At 37.9% G+C, this 17,774-nt stretch overlaps 1 protein-coding gene across 1 annotated transcript in view; it reads right to left on the reverse strand.

The window, feature by feature from the left end:
• LOC122787830 (solute carrier family 12 member 2-like) overlaps nucleotides 1-17,774 on the reverse strand; it is a 1,020,929-nt gene that overhangs the window by 389,082 nt on the left and 614,073 nt on the right. The window lies entirely within an intron of this gene.

A 17,774-nucleotide genomic window follows, 5' to 3' on the forward strand; every position in this document is an offset into this window, starting at 1 on the left:
GAAAATTGTTGTTCCATGGCCTGTACCCCATAGCAGCTACTTGTGCCCAAATCCTTGTTGCTTGTCCTTGCTGGTAAACTTGTACAGACTGCTTGACCGGGCCCTTCTGAAAATCTGAGCCATTCCTCATCTGTATTCTGATTCCTCGTGTTGTTATTTGTAAAACTGACTCCACTGCTACTATAATTAGTTACACTGGAATTGCTATTAATATTTGCATTCTTTTCTGCTAGGCACTCTAAAGGCTAAGGCCCACTACCTCCACTGTCATTCACAATTGCCACTTCACTTCCTGTTGCTTCCTGATTGGCTTCTTCCACTCTAAGGTTGACTCCCGGTAGTGCATAAGCCACACCTCTCTCATAATCATCACGTTCTCTCTTGGGCTTCTTCACTTTTTTTTAACACTTCATTTTCTTTAATAATTTTGTCTTGAATAAGACAAAATTTAACTTTAAAGTTATCATTAGAGATGGAGTCTTTCAACTGGAAGAATGCACTCTGAATTTTTTTACTTAGTTCTTCCATTCTCTGCCGGTTAATACACTGAAAGCATTTCAAAGTATTGTAAGCCCACCTTTTGGTTCAGATCCACCAATTTCTTAACAAAATCATTGGGCACATCCTCCACTGTCGGCATTACAGTTACGCTCAAACCCTTTGGGACTCTTTGGGTTCGCAAACAATTATCAAAATAGATATACTGTCCCATTGGAGCCTCTTAAACTGTAGCGAATCTTTTTTAAGGTTTTTAAACTGCTCCACACAGTTGGGACTATTGCTTCTTGATCCCAAAGCTTCATTATTTGAGAACGGATCAACAGGAGAGGCTAGACTAATGTTTATAATGGAGTTGAAGACAGTAATACAAGCAAATATTAAATGAATCTCATATATTATAGTTGATGTGCATTTTATATAAATATCAATAATAAATGTGAATAGTGAAAGTTTTAGTTTTCTAAGTGCTCACATCCCTCAACTCAGCAGAAGGACTTTACTAAACTATTCTGTCAGCTCAGCTGTAAAATACACCCTATCCACAACAATTACATATAAACAAGAGTAGCAAAGCTAACATATCCACCCCAAAAACTCAAATTAATATTATCACACACCTAAGTCCTTGCACAGTCAGCAAAACATAAGTGACACAGAAAAGTAACCACATGCCACATCTGGCTCATCCTGTTTTGTCATTTGTTACCTTACCTTGGCAACAACCGAAAGTACATGGAATGCAATATTTATACTGTAGCTTAAAAGACACATTTGAATTACCCTAGAGAGCTTTCCAGAATGTTCCTCAGATGGGGATTGCCACTACAGATCTGATTCTTTTAGTATATGCTCTGGTCTAGTCTGGTTATTAAGTGTCATTCAGATTTGCAAGTGTCAGTTAGTTTAAATATAATATTGCAGCATCAATACATTTGTTAGTTTGTAAGTACTTGCCACCTTTTTATACCCTTCTATCTGTCTTGTCATTATTGCTAGACCATGGATTGGTCAGTTGATGATATTGACCATTTGTTACTCTATGTTTCTATCAGATCTTTTCCAGTCAGTTTGAAAGAATCGACTTTTCTGTTACTATTGTACTAAAGTTCTTCTTGCTGCTGTTTACAATTCATGCAAACTGTGCCCTGCTCTTACCTTGTCAATAAATTGCCATTGTTACTGGCAAGTTAAAAAAAGTGTTGTTTAAATTTCTGCTTGCACCTGTTTGTAAATCAAAAGTAGCTTTAGAGCATATCAAATAGTGCATTAACTGATTAACTACTCCATTTGACTTACTGCCATTTTCTTATTTATTCTGTAGTTAAATTTCTCCAACATTATTTGTAACGAGATCTTCTCACATTTAATTACATTTCTGCTAGTAAATCAACTAATCAGTTTATCAGTCTGTTAGCTGGTAAAGCAATATTGTGTCTAGGATCGCTAGCAGAAGTCTGTCACACAGCTGAATAGTATGTTACAGATAAGAAATTATAGATGTTAACAACTATTACATTAGCAATTAGTTATAAGATACCATTGGTGACCCGCACTCAACTGTACCACAGGCTATCCATTACTTAACCTACAGTTCAGAGGAGCCATGAAACCAAGGAAATGTACAGTTTAAAATGTATATTCTGTCTGGCATGATAGCATTATAATGTGACTGATAAGTGTTATTTTTGATCTGAATAAAGTTTCATGCATTCATAGGCTGAGCCTGAAAAATGGTCAATTTGGATAGTCCTTCACCCCGATCAACCAGTACAAACAAAATAAACTAAATTCCCCACTGTTTCACAACCAGATTCTTCAAACTGCTGACACTACTATGGACCACGCATATTAAAATCAAATTCTCCATAAATGACAGTGACAATAGTGACAGTCACTGTTACTGCCGCTTGATATGTGTGGTTTCACAAAAACGGATTATACACAACTGGCCACATCAAACTTTATGGCAAATAAGGCCTGCTTAACCATTTCATTCTGGCGAATCCTTATTTAATTAACATTCTAGTGCTTTGTTTTTATTTCATAACATGTTTTGTGTCTGTTCCAAGCATTCAGTTACTGTTTTTGCTTTTATGACCTTTTTGAGATGACTGTCCCAATTATCAGTTGCCCATCTGTGAAAAAAATATATCTGTGTCTCCTGTAATCTCTCCACACAATTTCAGATTCTGTCCTTATTGTCATGTATATGTGTTTTTTGAACTATTCACATTGATTTAAAGACTTTAAGATACTTAAGAGTGTGTATGATGTTCCCCACCACCTTCCTTCTTCAAGACTGCACCTATTAAACTCCTATAATAATTATTTATGTAACTTTTGGCACATACTGTGTACCATTTTTGCCCTGATCTGAACTGCCCCATGTTCTCCATATTCTTATGCTGATGAGATCCCCAGAACTATATACAACATCCCAGAAAGGCTTCTACCAACATCCTACATGAAAGCATAATATATTTCTTTTTCTGTTTGTACTGCTTCTTAAACATGTTAGTATCTGGCTGCTTTCTCACACTGGTCACATGTTAGTATCTGGCTGCTTTCTCAAACTGGTTACATGTTAGTATCTGGCTGCTTTCTCACACTGGTTACATGTTAGTATCCAACTGCTTTCTCACACTGGTCACATGTTAGCATTTGGTTGCTTTCTCACACTGGTCACATGTTAGTATCCAACTGCTTTCTTACACTGGTCACATGTTAGTATTTGGTTGGTTTCTCACATTGGTCACATATTAGTATCCGGCTGCTTTCTCACACTGGTCACATGTTAGTATCCTGCTCCTTTCTCACACTGGTCACATGTTAGTATAAAACTGCTTTCTCAAACTGGTCACAAGTTAGTATTTGGTTGCATTCTCACACTGGTCACGTTAGTATCTGGCTGCTTTCTCACACTGGTCACATGTTAGTATTTGGTTACTTTTTCACACTGGTCACATGTTAGTATTTGGTTGCTTTCTCACATGGGTCACATGTTAATATCCTACTGCTTTCTCACACTGGTCACATGTTAGTATTCTGCTGCTTTCTCACACTGGTCACATGTTACTATTTAGTTGCTTTCTCATATTGGTTCATAGGTTCATAGGTAGGTACTAGGCTATCGGCCCAAGGGCCTAAGTAAGCCTAGCCAACAAGGTTCCCTGGCTTACGCCACCCAAGAAAATTATTCCCTGTGCCCCTGTCGAGCATAGCCACAGAAGTGATCCCCAGGGTGTATTTCCTATTTCCCATCCACTCGTCAACATTTTTCTTGAAGAGTGCTAATGAGGAACTTTGCTTGACATAGATGGGTAGCTTGTTCCAGAGTATGGAAAGTCTCTGGGACAGGAATCTATCCCTCCAGCATGTCCTGTTTATTGTGGTGACAAGGTTTAGGTCCCTAGAGCGTGTAGCTCGGAGGGATTGGGATTTTTTTAGGTGTAGCATGTCCAGCAGCTCTGGGTTTGATATAGCTTTTTGGTCACATGTTAGTATCTGGTTGCTTTCTCACAATGGTCACGTGTTAGTATCCTGCTGCTTTCTCACACTGGTCACATGTTACTATTTAGTTGCTTTCTCATATTGGTCACATGTTAGTATCTGGCTGCTTTGTCACACTGGTCACGTGTTAGTATCCTACTGCTTTCTCACATTGGTCACATGTTAGTATCTGGCTGCTTTCTCACACTGGTCACATGTTAGTATTTGGTTGCTTTCCTCACATTGGTCACATGTTAGTATCTGGCTGCTTTCTCACACTGGTCACATGTTAGTATTTGGTTGCTTTCTCACACTGGTCACATGTTAGTATCCTGCTGCTTTCTCACACTGGTCACATGTTAGAATCCAACTGCTTTCTCACACTGGTCACATGTAAGTGTCCAACTGCTTTCTCACACTGGTCACATGTTAGTATTTGGTTATTTTCTCACACTGGTCACATGTTAGTATTTGGTTGCTTTCTCACATTGGTCACGATAGTATCCGGCTGCTTTCTCACACTGGTCACGTTAGTATTTGGTTGCTTTCTCACACTGGTCACATGTTAGTATCTGCTGCTTTCTCACACTGGTCACATGTTAGTATTTGGTTGCTTTCTCACGTTAGTCACATGTTAGTATCCAACTGCTTTCTCACACTGGTCACATGTTACTATTTAGTTGCTTTCTCATATTGGTCACATGTTAGTATCTGCCTGCTTTCTCACACTGGTCACGTGTTAGTATCCTGCTTTCTCACACTGGTGACATGTTAGTATCTGACTTTCTCACACTGGTCACATGTTAGTATTTGATTGCTTTCTCACAATGGTCACATGTTAGTATCCATCAGCTTCCTCACACTGGTCACATGTTAGTATCCGGCTGCTTTTTCACACTGGTCATATGATATTTCTGTCTCCAGATCTCCTTCCTTATTTCCTATTTTGTCTCTGTTCCATTTTCTTGAATCTCTGCTATCCAAAGCACTGCTATACACTGACCACAGACCACTAATGTAAATCATTTGTTCATCTTTTCTATACTCTTGAATATTAACCCAGTTGTACAACTATGTGTCATTAAAATATACTTCTCTCAGGAGAGTTCCATGGTATAGAGAGCTAAATGTCTGACTACAGCTTAAGTAACAGTAGTCTGGTTAGCAGTTTGGGTGTTGGAAGACCAAGTACTGGGCAGGAGTGAGCAGTTGTTGCCAGCTTGTCCATCCTGGTGTGGAATGAATCAGTGGGACATGATGCAGCTCTAACTCCAAGAGGACTGTTGCTGCTGATAGTGGCCATTGGGTCAGGTGGTTCACTCTGCACGTAAGCCAGGAAGACAGCTTCTGAGTAGCAGCCTCCAGCTAAGCCATCAGCCATCAAGCAAGGAGCTAGGCTGAATATGGAAGGGGGAACATAAGATATCAAGTGACAGGTCCACTGCAGAACCATCGTTAGGTCATCAGGTACCATCACCCCTTAACTCAAGGTTGAAGAACAAAGAAATAAAAAAGACAAAATTATGCACTTCATTTACTACCGAACATCTGCACACTGAGCACTTCAGCACTACAAATGTAATGCTAATGCAGTATCAGCATTAATTTATGAAGCCACAATGTGCTTGCGGCTTCATAATTAAATGCTGATACTGCACTCGTGTAACATCACCATCTAATAATTTATTTTATTTATTTATTTAAGTTTGATGACCGGGAAAGTTCACTGGGCCAGATCCCCTTTTCAGTGGAGGCCCGGGGAGAAAAGCTCCACAAAAAACCTTTCAGGTTAGATGCAGAATATTTACAGACATAAATTGTGACAGAATTTTAGCATTTTTAGATTACATGCATTAAATTTTGCAGTCTGAATGCATACGTTATAAAGAGGGACATGACTACTACAGAAAGTAAACATATAATATTAAGATATTATGATATAAGCTTCCTTGTAGGGCTGAGCAGTCTTAAAATATATAGATACTAGGCATATGTCGGTCAGAAGAAAAGTATGTATATAGAGGGAGGATTAGTAATAGTCATAAGAGAGAGAAATATTAATTTCTGGAGGGGAAGTGAGAGAAAAATGGAAGGAATTAGACATTTTGAAGGTAACTGGAGAAGATATCAGCAAGGTAGAAAGAGAGGGGTGGCAGGGGGTTATGTTGGGGCATGACAAGGGCAATCCCACTTGGAGGATACATGTGCATGAAGCTGCAGGGGGTTATGTCGGGGCATGACAAGGGCAATCCCACTTGGAGGATACATGTGCATGAAGCTGCAGCGGGTTATGTTGGAGCACGACAAGGGCAATCCCACTTGGAGGATACATGTGCATGAAGCTGCAGGGGGTTATGTTGGGGCATGACAAGGGCAATCCCACTTGGAGGATACATGTGCATGAAGCTGCAGGGGGTTATGTTGGGGCATGACAAGGGCAATCCCACTTGGAGGATACATGTGCATGAAGCTGCAGGGGGTTATGTTGGGGCATGACAAGGGCAATCCCACTTGGAGGATACATGTGCATGAAGCTGCAGGGGGTTATGTTGGGGCACGACAAGGGCAATCCCACTTGGAGGATACATGTGCATGAAACTGCAGGGGGTTATGTTGGGGCATGACAAGGGCAATCCCACTTGGAGGATACATGTGCATGAAGTTGCAGGGGGTTATGTTGGGGCACGACAAGGGCAATCCCACTTGGAGGATACATATGGGGGGTTATGTTGGGGCACGACAAGGGCAATCCCACTTGGAGGATACATGTGCATGAAGCTGCAGGGGGTTATATTGGGGCACGACAAGGGAAATCCCACTTGGAGGATACATGTGCATGAAGCTGCAGCGGGTTATGTTGGAGCACGACAAGGGCAATCCCACTTGGAGGATACATGTGCATGAAGCTGCAGGGGGTTATGTTGGGGCACGACAAGGGCAATCCCACTTGGAGGATACATGTGCATGAAGCTGCAGGGGGTTATGTTGGGGCATGACAAGGGCAATCCCACTTGGAGGATACATGTGCATGAAGCTGCAGGGGGTTATATTTGGGCACGACAAGGGAAATCCCACTTGGAGGATACATGTGCATGAAGCTGCAGCGGGTTATGTTGGAGCACGACAAGGGCAATCCCACTTGGAGGATACATGTGCATGAAGCTGCAGGGGGTTATGTTGGGGCATGACAAGGGCAATCCCACTTGGAGGATACATGTGCATGAAGCTGCAGGGGGTTATGTTGGGGCATGACAAGGGCAATCCCACTTGGAGGATACATGTGCATGAAGCTGCAGGGGGTTATGTTGGGGCATGACAAGGGCAATCCCACTTGGAGGATACATGTGCATGAAGCTGTGATTTGAAATAGGTAAGGTTAGGGAGACTGTGTACGGTAGGTGGGACAGAATTCCACTTTTTGGCTAAGGAGTAGGAGAGTAGTAGTTGGCCAGCAGGCTGGGCTGGTTTATAGACCTGAAGGAGGTTTTGGTGTGTGGATATGAGTGAGTGGTTGGGTACATAGGGTTTTAAGGAGAAAACTAAGGATGGACAGTTCTTAGGTTTAAAGATGAGCTTATGCGCTGTGGTGAATTGCAGGTAACTGAGGTAGTTGGGAAGTTCAAGCCATTTTAGGGTGAGGAGGGAGTGGCACTGGTCATTCCAACTAACAGTTTGAGCACATCTGTGCTACCTTTTCTAGGCATTATTTTCTCAAAAATCCTCCCCTTGGACCATTTCACTGTAACACCATGGTTAATGTTATACTGAACTATAAGTAGTTCCCATCTGCAATCCTTTTCTGATCCAAAGCCTTGCTTGTACAGTCAGAAAACACCATATTTTTTCTGGTATGAACTTCCTGTGGTAACCCCATGCTGCCTTGTTCCCAGTGTCTCACATACTTCTAGACATTCTAACATCTGTTTTGTTAACAAATAACACAAAACTTATTTTCTAATACAGCTTACTTATTCATGTCAACTACTACATTGGAATTGCTTGTGATTTATCCTAACTTATATGTTATCTAGATGCTCAAACAAATAATCGTGAAGAAGATGATACGTTTCTATAACCTTTTGTTTGACTCTCAAAATGCACTGCTTGTATGCTAAAGGACTCCCATACCGAGTCATGTGACCCACTAGTGATTTAAGAACCAGACTAAAAAATAAGACACACAATGCGCCTTCACAGATACATACTATAATAAAAAGATACTTTTAAAGACTTCAGTAGTCAAGTAAAAAGTTAAAGGCAATTCACTGCATATGTTTTACTTACATTTATTAGGTAATATTATAAAAAGAAAATACTGACAAGAACTGCTATCATGCAGTTAAAACAGGGATAAAAGAAAACATAATACAGATGGAGAGCAAGCAACATCATAACTACCACTATATAACCAATGGCTGAATGTACAGCTCTCTTAACTAGGCCTACTATGTACGAGGCTCAACAATCCTAGAATTAAGTACACTTCAAGTGAATGAACATGGAAATAATTATTATTCATCAGAGTTGCTTACTGGAAATTTATCAAAAATATTTCCCACATAATATTTGGAAACTTTAACTTGTGTCCTTAAAAGAATACAAAATATAGCCAATTTGTTAACATGAAGTAGTATTATTAAAATGGCTGTGTGATAGTTTAACCTTAGATTTCCATTCTTTGGTGCATGTTACCTTAATAACACAAGATGATGTCCAGCCCACTTCCCTAACAGAAAAGTGTAACTAGGTATCTGAATCTTCAATTCCAAAATGCTGAATCTTCAATTCCAAAATGCCTGAACTTTCAGGCAAGGGAGATCTGCACCCCAAATATCCTTTAGAACAAGGACTGTAAACATGACTGATATTCCCTGATGTTTGGGTAATCCTAAAACATATGGATGTTATCAGCATCTGGGTCAGAACACCTACAGCACTCACTGTTTGGTTTAGAACCCTGACTAAACTGTTTGGATGTTGTGAGATACCACCTATGTAAAAAAAAAAAATGTTTTTCTATGTAACATGGCCACCCAAGTCTGGGCCCATTCATTCTCTGATAAGTGGATCGCCTCTTGTCTCTTCAATCTACCTTCCAAGCACTTCCTGACTACATTTGCTTTAAATTCCCATCCCTCCACCCATCCATATACAATCACTTTTCCCATTTTTGCATGTGAGGTTAGAGTGTCACTTCAGCAGTCCAACTGAAAACTTTTTCCACAAACCAGATAAAAAACACAGTGGAATGGATGTCCAAAAAGTATTTAATGTAGTAGCAGCAGAGCAAGTAAAAACTATAACAAATAAACCCTGTTCACTGGTTAACCCAGGTTTCGTCCTTACGTTACAGACTTCTTCAGAACAATGAACAAAACCAACCTATCCATTTATATATACATCCCTAATTAATTCAATTATTTAATTTATTCATTAAAACCTGTTACTTTTCTATTAAAACATACATTTATAAATTAATGATACTGATAAAAACCTCTAAAAGAAGCCACTAAATAATGTCCCAGTGTAATGCAGTACATTGAATTGTTGTCCAAATATTCTTTATAAACCATGTGGTGTTTGAACAAACTATTACTAAATTGATTTTTGAATTTAATTGTTGAAAATTAATTTTAAAAAAGAAGAAAAATCCTATAATATGATTTCTGAAACCCTAAACATTTCTATATTATGTATAAAATATATGAAATATTGTTGGTACATTACCTCTACATAATACATAAACAATGTAAAATAAATTATCATAAAATATGTTTTAACTTTAGAATGGGTGCTATACTGATGCTTTCATTGATGCATGGGTAGTTATGGGCATCTAACCGTAATTGCCATCTTAATTCACTTATATCCAGGTGAATATCTAAAATTTTCCCTTGTACATCTTTTTTAATATGCTGTATGACACAAAACTTAAAGTCATGATCAGAGTTTGCCATTAAATGTCTGGCTAAAGCATTGGTAACTTTGCTGTGTTTTATATCCAATATATGTTCCCTTATTCATTCTCTGAATTGTCTAGCTGTTTTGCCCACGTAGAAAATGGGGCATTTTTGACATTGTGCAATATATACTACATTCTGTGTGTAACAATCATAGTGTCCTACAATGGGAGTATTATTGTGGTTAACCCTAATATATTCCCCTGTTGTCATAATGTGTTTACATGTGGAACATCTGCCACATTTATAGTTTCCACACTTCCTTCCCATTTTTGTTGTGTTTAGGCAGACATCCTTCTGCAAAAGTTCTTTGAAGGATTGGTCTTTCCGAAAAACAAACTTGGGGACTCCCCCTATTTTTGTTATTACTTGCTTATCTAATTGTAGGAAGCCCCAATTTTTCTTGACCATCTCTATGTACCATTCCACAGCCTGGTTATATAAATTAGATTCATGTTTTTATTCATTCGACTAACATCTTGATTTTTTTCTCACTGTTACTTACATCAGTACTTACATTCATCTTTATTATGGCTTGATAAAAACCTGTTTGTCTTTTGTGCACCACTTCTTTCTTTACATTATTACATAAATCCTCGGGATAACCCCGTCTTTTGAACATGGTTATCATACAATCCAATTCCTGTATGAATGCACCATTATCACTCACCATTCTTGCTGGTCTTACCATTTGCCCTTTAATTATCACTCTTTTTGGTGGTGAGGATGCCAGCTATTAAAATCCAAATAGGAATTGGAAAAAGTACTTTTTCTGTATATATCTGATTTTATGCATTTGTTAATCTTATCTATAGTTAGTTATATATCTAAATAGCATATTATTTCCTTACTAAATTGATGAGTGAATTTTAAGAATTCAACAGTATTATTTATATATTTTATAAACTTTCCAAGCTTCTCTATATTACCATCCCATATAATAAAAATATCATCCAAATAACGTGTATATTGCTTTATATATTTAAAATAAATGGTTGGGAACACAAATTCTTGCTCCCAAAATCCCATTATGTAATTTGCATATATGGGGGCACACGCTACCCTCATGGCCACTCCTGTTAACTGTTTGAAAATGTATAATTATTAATAATTTATAAATGTATGTTTTAATAGAAAAGTAACAGGTTTTAATGAATAAATTAAATAACTGAATCAATTAGGGATGTATATATAAATGGATAGGTAGGTTTTGTTCAATGTTCTGAAGAAGTCCGTAGCGTAAGGATGAAATCTGGGTTAACCAGTGAACAGAGTTTATTTGTTATCGTTTTTACTTGCTCTGCTGCTACTACATTAAATACTTTTTGGACATCCATGTCACTTCAACAGTGACAAACATCTAGAGCCAAGGTTCACTCCGCTGGGGGGGCTAGCCCTGCCATATATCCTTATAAACTGTACTGCTCCCCCACTTCACAATGGGGTGCCAGATGTGGAGAAGCAGCACAGGGGTAAAATGTTCCTGCTCTCGGAGGGAAAATTCCAGACATAAAACTGGGAAGCTCTTCATATTAGACTCTTTGGGTGTGACCATTAATTGTTCCCACTCCTTTATTCCCTTGCTCAGACTGTACTGACAGTTTTTTTCCTGTGATACTTGGCATCAACTGGCAGAGGGCCATATTATTCTAATGGGACATTTACCCCCAAAACAAAATCCGAAACCATAAGCTTTCTCTGTGAAGGTCCAGTATCCAGTTCTGTGGCAGCCTTCAAAGGTTTACCTGCATTAAATCAGTTGGCAATCCTCTAATAGGCACTGACTGCATAATCTTTGTAGGTGGGCTAGGAATATGGGGAAGACCCCAATCTTAAAAAAAGACATGCAAGTATGACAAAGTGCATGGACTGTACCAAGTGAATCAAAAACACAAAAAATTGTCCAGCATCAAGGAGGTTAGAGGAATGTATAATCCTTTATTGTGGTAACTCCAAAGATAAGAGCAAATCGGTTTTGGCAAAAGTAAAGCCTTCTTCAGTGCTGTAACACACAATAAACCATGAATCATTTAAATAGTGAAACACATAATCAGAGTCATCTTCCTACTGGTTCATACCAAAATTAGCTAAGCTCATTAAGGCTAGGCTTAAACAAAGCACCCAGTCTAACAATCCAACTTGATTCATTTTTATTCAACTTGAACTCTATAGGTCCTGGACTTTTACAAATTTTTTTGATGTACTTGGACGTTAAATTTTATACCACATATTATAATTAGGCTCTGGTTTGTCATTATTGGGCAATATTTGCTGTTGTTGTTTGCTTATATAACATAGCCGTTTACATAAGTTTGGGGTGTACAACAATTAATTTTGGTTTTCTTTTTCAGATTTTGCCAATTGGGTAGCAATGAACTTGGTTTTGAATATTTTCTATAGCACTACTGTTGCTTAGTGTTTTTTCAATTATATTATACCAATGGATGGTGGTTGTAGGATCTTTGTTCATTGTTCCTTGAGAGGTGACGAATGTCATCTAAGGGTATGCTAATTAGTCTTAACATTTGAAGGCACTATTATGTTTTTTTCTATTAGTATGTGCAGAGACGAAAGTTGGCCAGTATTATTCTTAAACTAAGAATGTTGGAATTTGACTCACAGCTCCATTCCTTTCATTTGTGTGTTAGGTGCATCTCTTTTCTGGTAGAGACGAAGGTCGACCATTATATTTTCCAGCTCATAGTGTCAGTTCATGACTTTGATTAGTCACATCTTTGCTTTTTGTGGAAAGGGACACTCAACCATCCATAGATACACCATTTATATGGATTTTGTTTTTCACACTTGAGTATTGATATTCCCATTGTTGGCAGTTTATATATATATATATATATATATATATATATATATATATATATATATATATATAAAACTAAAATTAACCGCACTCAAAAAATGAACAAAGAGAAGAAATTTTAACTAAGAAATGAACTTCGTGACAATAACAGCATTCAAAGGATAGTAAATCACACCAACAACTCTTGTAGTACTTTAGCGCTTTCATCTTATTTATTATCAAGACTTCTTCAGAAAGACATGTTTCATAAGTATGAGCAACCGTTTTCACTTCCTTTATATACATTAGTTCTAGCAGGCCATTTAAATTAACAACAGTTCCTTTCCAGTAGTAAAGTGTGAACAGGCAGGGTGCTGTGTGCATTTTCATTAACATTACAATCGCAGTTACATAAGGTAAATTAGTCAGACAGTAATAGCCTTGTGGTGCCGTGTGCATACTAATAGGGATCGTGTGCAAAAAGGGATCATGTGCAAAAGCAAAAATAAATAAATAAATAAAAATATGGGGGAACCGGGAAGGATGAGAGTCATACTGTGATAATTCTAATGTTAACACCCAGATTGGTTCATCCCTGATGGGACAACCCAGAAATTACATATAGTTACTTTGCGTAACTTATGAGTTCATGCCTCCAAAGGTAAGTAAAGGAGGGTACGGACGAAGGTGGAGGAGTCAGGTAGAGAGTCCTACTATGCTTGGGTATTAGTTCACACTTTACTATTGGAAAGGAACTGTTGTTAATTTAAATGGTTTGCTAGAACTAATGTATTTAAAGGAAGTGAAAATGGTTGCTCACAGTTATGAAACGTCTTTCTGAAGAAGTCTTGATAATAAATAAGATGAAAGCGCTAAAGTACTACAAGAGTTGTTGCTGTGATTTACTATTCTTTGAATGCTATTACTGTCACGAAGTTCATTTCTTAGTTGTATATATATATATATATATATATATATATATATATATATATATATATGTATATATATTGTTAGTATTGGTAGTTGTTCCTTAATAATCTGTGGACAACTTCAATATTTAGCTGTCTGCCTCTCATTTATGTGAACTAGGCTATGCTCTTAATTGTGGTGAAATAACTTCTTACCTTTATTGATTGTGTTGCCTATTTTTGTCCTTTTTAGGGACACATTCGACAACTGTATTTGAATGGCTTATGGTTCATCACATGACATTTTTGATTGTATTAATAGCTCTGTTAGTGCAGTACAGGAGATCAGTAAGATGGAGCTCTCTAAATTATTGGAAGGTCGCTCAGCAGACAGGAATGAGTTGGAAGTTTTTGGGTTGAGACAACCAGGCTTAGATAATTCAACTATGGGTGTTACAGACCCTGACATTATTTGTGGCACACTTTTCCAGAAACTTCCTAAAAATATGAGGACATTAAGGTCCAACATCTGGAATTTGAAACTTTTCAAAGCCTAAAAATTTAAGGACATCACCCCACGTTGACCAAGGGTTTGGATTCAACCTTTAGTAAGCCAGGTGGATGATAAGTTATCACAAGATTGGGTTCAGGCCCAGCACAAGGCATCTATGTCTTTCGTAGATGCTCTTATTTCAAATTATGAGAGAATTATTGATCAATGCATTGGGGAAGTTAGACAGAATTGTGAGGAGGTAAAATGTTATGAAGAAACTTTTTTCACTAAACATTTGAATTTATTGGTCAAAGATTTATCTTCTTTAGACCAACAATTAAAAAACAATAGATACAGAAGTTTAACCATGACATCTCAGATTATGACAGAGGGAAACTTTTTGGTATACAAAAGAATGTGAGATTCCAGGACCAGAGTTATAGTAAACAGGTTAGTAAAAGGAAAAGAACCAGGTCTATATTGAGGAATAAGGGGACTGTTTATGGGGGTACCTCGGGAGATGATTCCCCATCTGCCACTGATGCAGAACTTACTTCCACCCAGGAGTCACCCATTGCTAAGAGAAGGCCCAGTAATGACCCTTTAGGGATAAGAGACACAGAGGGGGTAGAAAACATCGAGCAAGTAGGCAGTATTCAACCACTTTTGGACCCGATTCTATCCCACTAAATGCCAATAATAATGTGCACAATGTTACTTCTCAGGCTTTGTCTGATATTGAAATAAACCTACTTAACAAGGGTCTTAATTTTGTCCCCTTTTTTTTGTCAATGAAGATGCATTTGTGAATGATGTCAATGAATTCTGCAGAATTCTGAATCTTAAACTGTTTTTTTCAGGTACTGATAAGGCTCAAAGATCTACTGGGTTTCACTTTCGTAAATCCAATTTCATGCTACCCATGGACAAACATGTCTCAATATTCAAAGAATGTGTTCTCAAAGATCTACATTTTAATAAAAATGTACACAGTCATACTAAACGCAATCTCACCAAACAGGAACATCAGGCTCTGACCAAACTCAGTAACAATCATGACTTGGTAATTTTACCAGCAGACAAAGGGCGGGTGGGGGGTGGTTGTCATCATAGACTGGTCCATGTATTTAGCTGAGGCTGAAAAACATACTATCCAATGGCAAATTCTACATGCACATACCACTGGATCCAACATTTTAAATTTAAAAAACAGATTGATCAGTTTTTAAAACTGGCTCAGGAGGAAGGTATCATCAGTCACAAAGTAGGGTATCAACGTACTGTATCTGACCCACAATCCCTCTATCTATACTTACTTCCCAAAATACATAAACATCCAACCCAACCACCTGGGCAGGGGGTCTTTGACAGAGCCTTTATCGGCCCTTTTTAACTGAATATTTACAACCATTATTATCTATGGTTAGAGCAAGGATTAAAAATACCACACAGTTTCTTCAGATCATCACCAATACTCAGTTGGATCCAGGCTGGCTGATGTGTACATTGGACGTCACCGCCCTATATACCAACATCCCACAATGGGCTGGTTTAGAAGCCATTCGTTTTTGGTTGGAAAAAGTTGACATATATACTCCTGGGTTTAATACTTTATTAATTTGTGTAATGGAACATGTTCTAACAAAGAATGTTTTCTATTTCCATGGGAATTGTTACTGGCAAGTTAGAGAGACTGCTATGGGTGTGTCTTTCATGCCCATCTATGCTGATTTGTTTATGGGGTATATCGAAGAACAACTCATTTACAATGCTAGTCACAACATAATTTTGGAAGAACTGGACATCTGGCGGCATTACTTGGATGATTGTTGGATGGTGTGGAGAGGAGATGCCACTTACGTACAAGAATTTGTACAATATTTAAATGACAACAAGTGGGGCATTCATTTTACATTGAATTGGGATTATAATCAAGTTACCATTTTGGATATGAGCATCATTCGTGAAAGCGATCACACTCTTAGAACAGACGTTTTTTGTAAATTTCCCCAATTTCAATACCCTGCTCCATGCAACGAGTCATCATCCTCGACACATCATTCACAACATCCTCAAGTCCCAGTTTTTGTGAATTAAACACATTTGCATCACTGAACAGACTTTTTCATTAGAGCAACAGAATTTAGCGAGCAGATTTCTTAGTAGAGGCTATCATGCCTACAACATAAATAATGTTTGTACATTTGCATCAGGACAATCTAGAGACAATATATTGCAGCATCATCATACCCCTAACATTTCAGATACACATTCATCTCAACCCATATGCCTGGTCACTTCCTTTGGATTAAATATTAATACATTCAGACAAATCATTGACAACCATTGGGACATATTATTGGCCAACGATAGGTTATCTGAACTACTATCATCCCAATGTTTATTTTCCTATCGTAGGGGTACTACACTCATTCCCTACTTTACCCATTATAAACATTCGTCACCTTCTAATATACAGCAGTTCACTTTATTTGGTGCTAAGTTAGTGGGTAGTATCCATTGTGGTCACTGTTCTGCATGTGTACATGTTTCTAAGACCAAGGAATTTACCAGCAGTAATAAATGTAAGGTATACCATATTCGCCCTTTTGGGAATTGTTGCAGTGACTGGGTCATATATCTGGCAACCTGTTTTTGTTCTGCACTTTATGGTGGACAAACATCTCGTCCACTGAGGTTTCGTATAACTGAACACCTCAGTGACATTAGAAATAAAAGAATGTCTAATTCACTTTTTAAACACACTATGACCCACACCAGTGCTTGATTTAGTTTTACTATAATAGATAGAGTCCAGGGCAATAAGATGTGTAAAGCAGAATGGCATACCATTTTGAATAAAAAGGAATCCAATTGGATTATTAGGCTGGGTGCTTTGTTCAAGCCTGGCCTTAATGAGCTTAGCTAATTTTGGTATGAACCAATACGAAGATGACTCTGATTATGTGTTTCACTATTTAAATGATTCATGGTTTATTGTGTTACAGCACTAAAGAAGGCTTTATTTTTGCCGAAACTGGTTTGCTATTATCTTTGGAGTTGCCACAATAAAGGATTATACATTCCTCTAACCTCCTTGTTGCTGGACAATTTTTTGTGTTTTAGACCCCAATCTTCCTAGCAGTTCAAAACATAAGCTGCTGGCGATGATATTCTTGTAGTAGATGGTCTCAATATGCACATGTTTAGGAACTCCTGCAATTGATTAATTATGGGATGGTCAGCTGGGACGGACAGGTTACAGAGTAATGAGAAGATGTAGGGTATTAACATGTTTTTTCCTGCCTTAATTTGTATCCCTACATGGAAAACAATGAGCCCATTGTGCTGGTAAAATTACCTTTGATTTTTTTCAAAAAGTGAATTAAATTGAACTACACAGTGTTTTTGCAGCTGTGCCTTACATGTAAGGCTAGGTATTTTTGGTTGGTAGCTGGAGGAATATTAAACTATTTAAGGGGATGTACCCCCACACCATATATAAGCAGAGCTAATTTTTTTCATGTTAAACAAAACAGAAGGTTTTTCGAAGCCTTTTAAAATCTGTAGAACACTCCCTAAGAAGCAATCATCTGCAACCAGATAAAAGGCACTATGCACTCCTC

The sequence above is a fragment of the Protopterus annectens genome, chromosome 13.part0 (genome assembly GCF_019279795.1).
Source record: "Protopterus annectens isolate FY-2018-M chromosome 13.part0, PAN1.0, whole genome shotgun sequence".
In the NCBI taxonomy this organism is placed as follows: Eukaryota; Metazoa; Chordata; order Ceratodontiformes; family Protopteridae; genus Protopterus; species Protopterus annectens.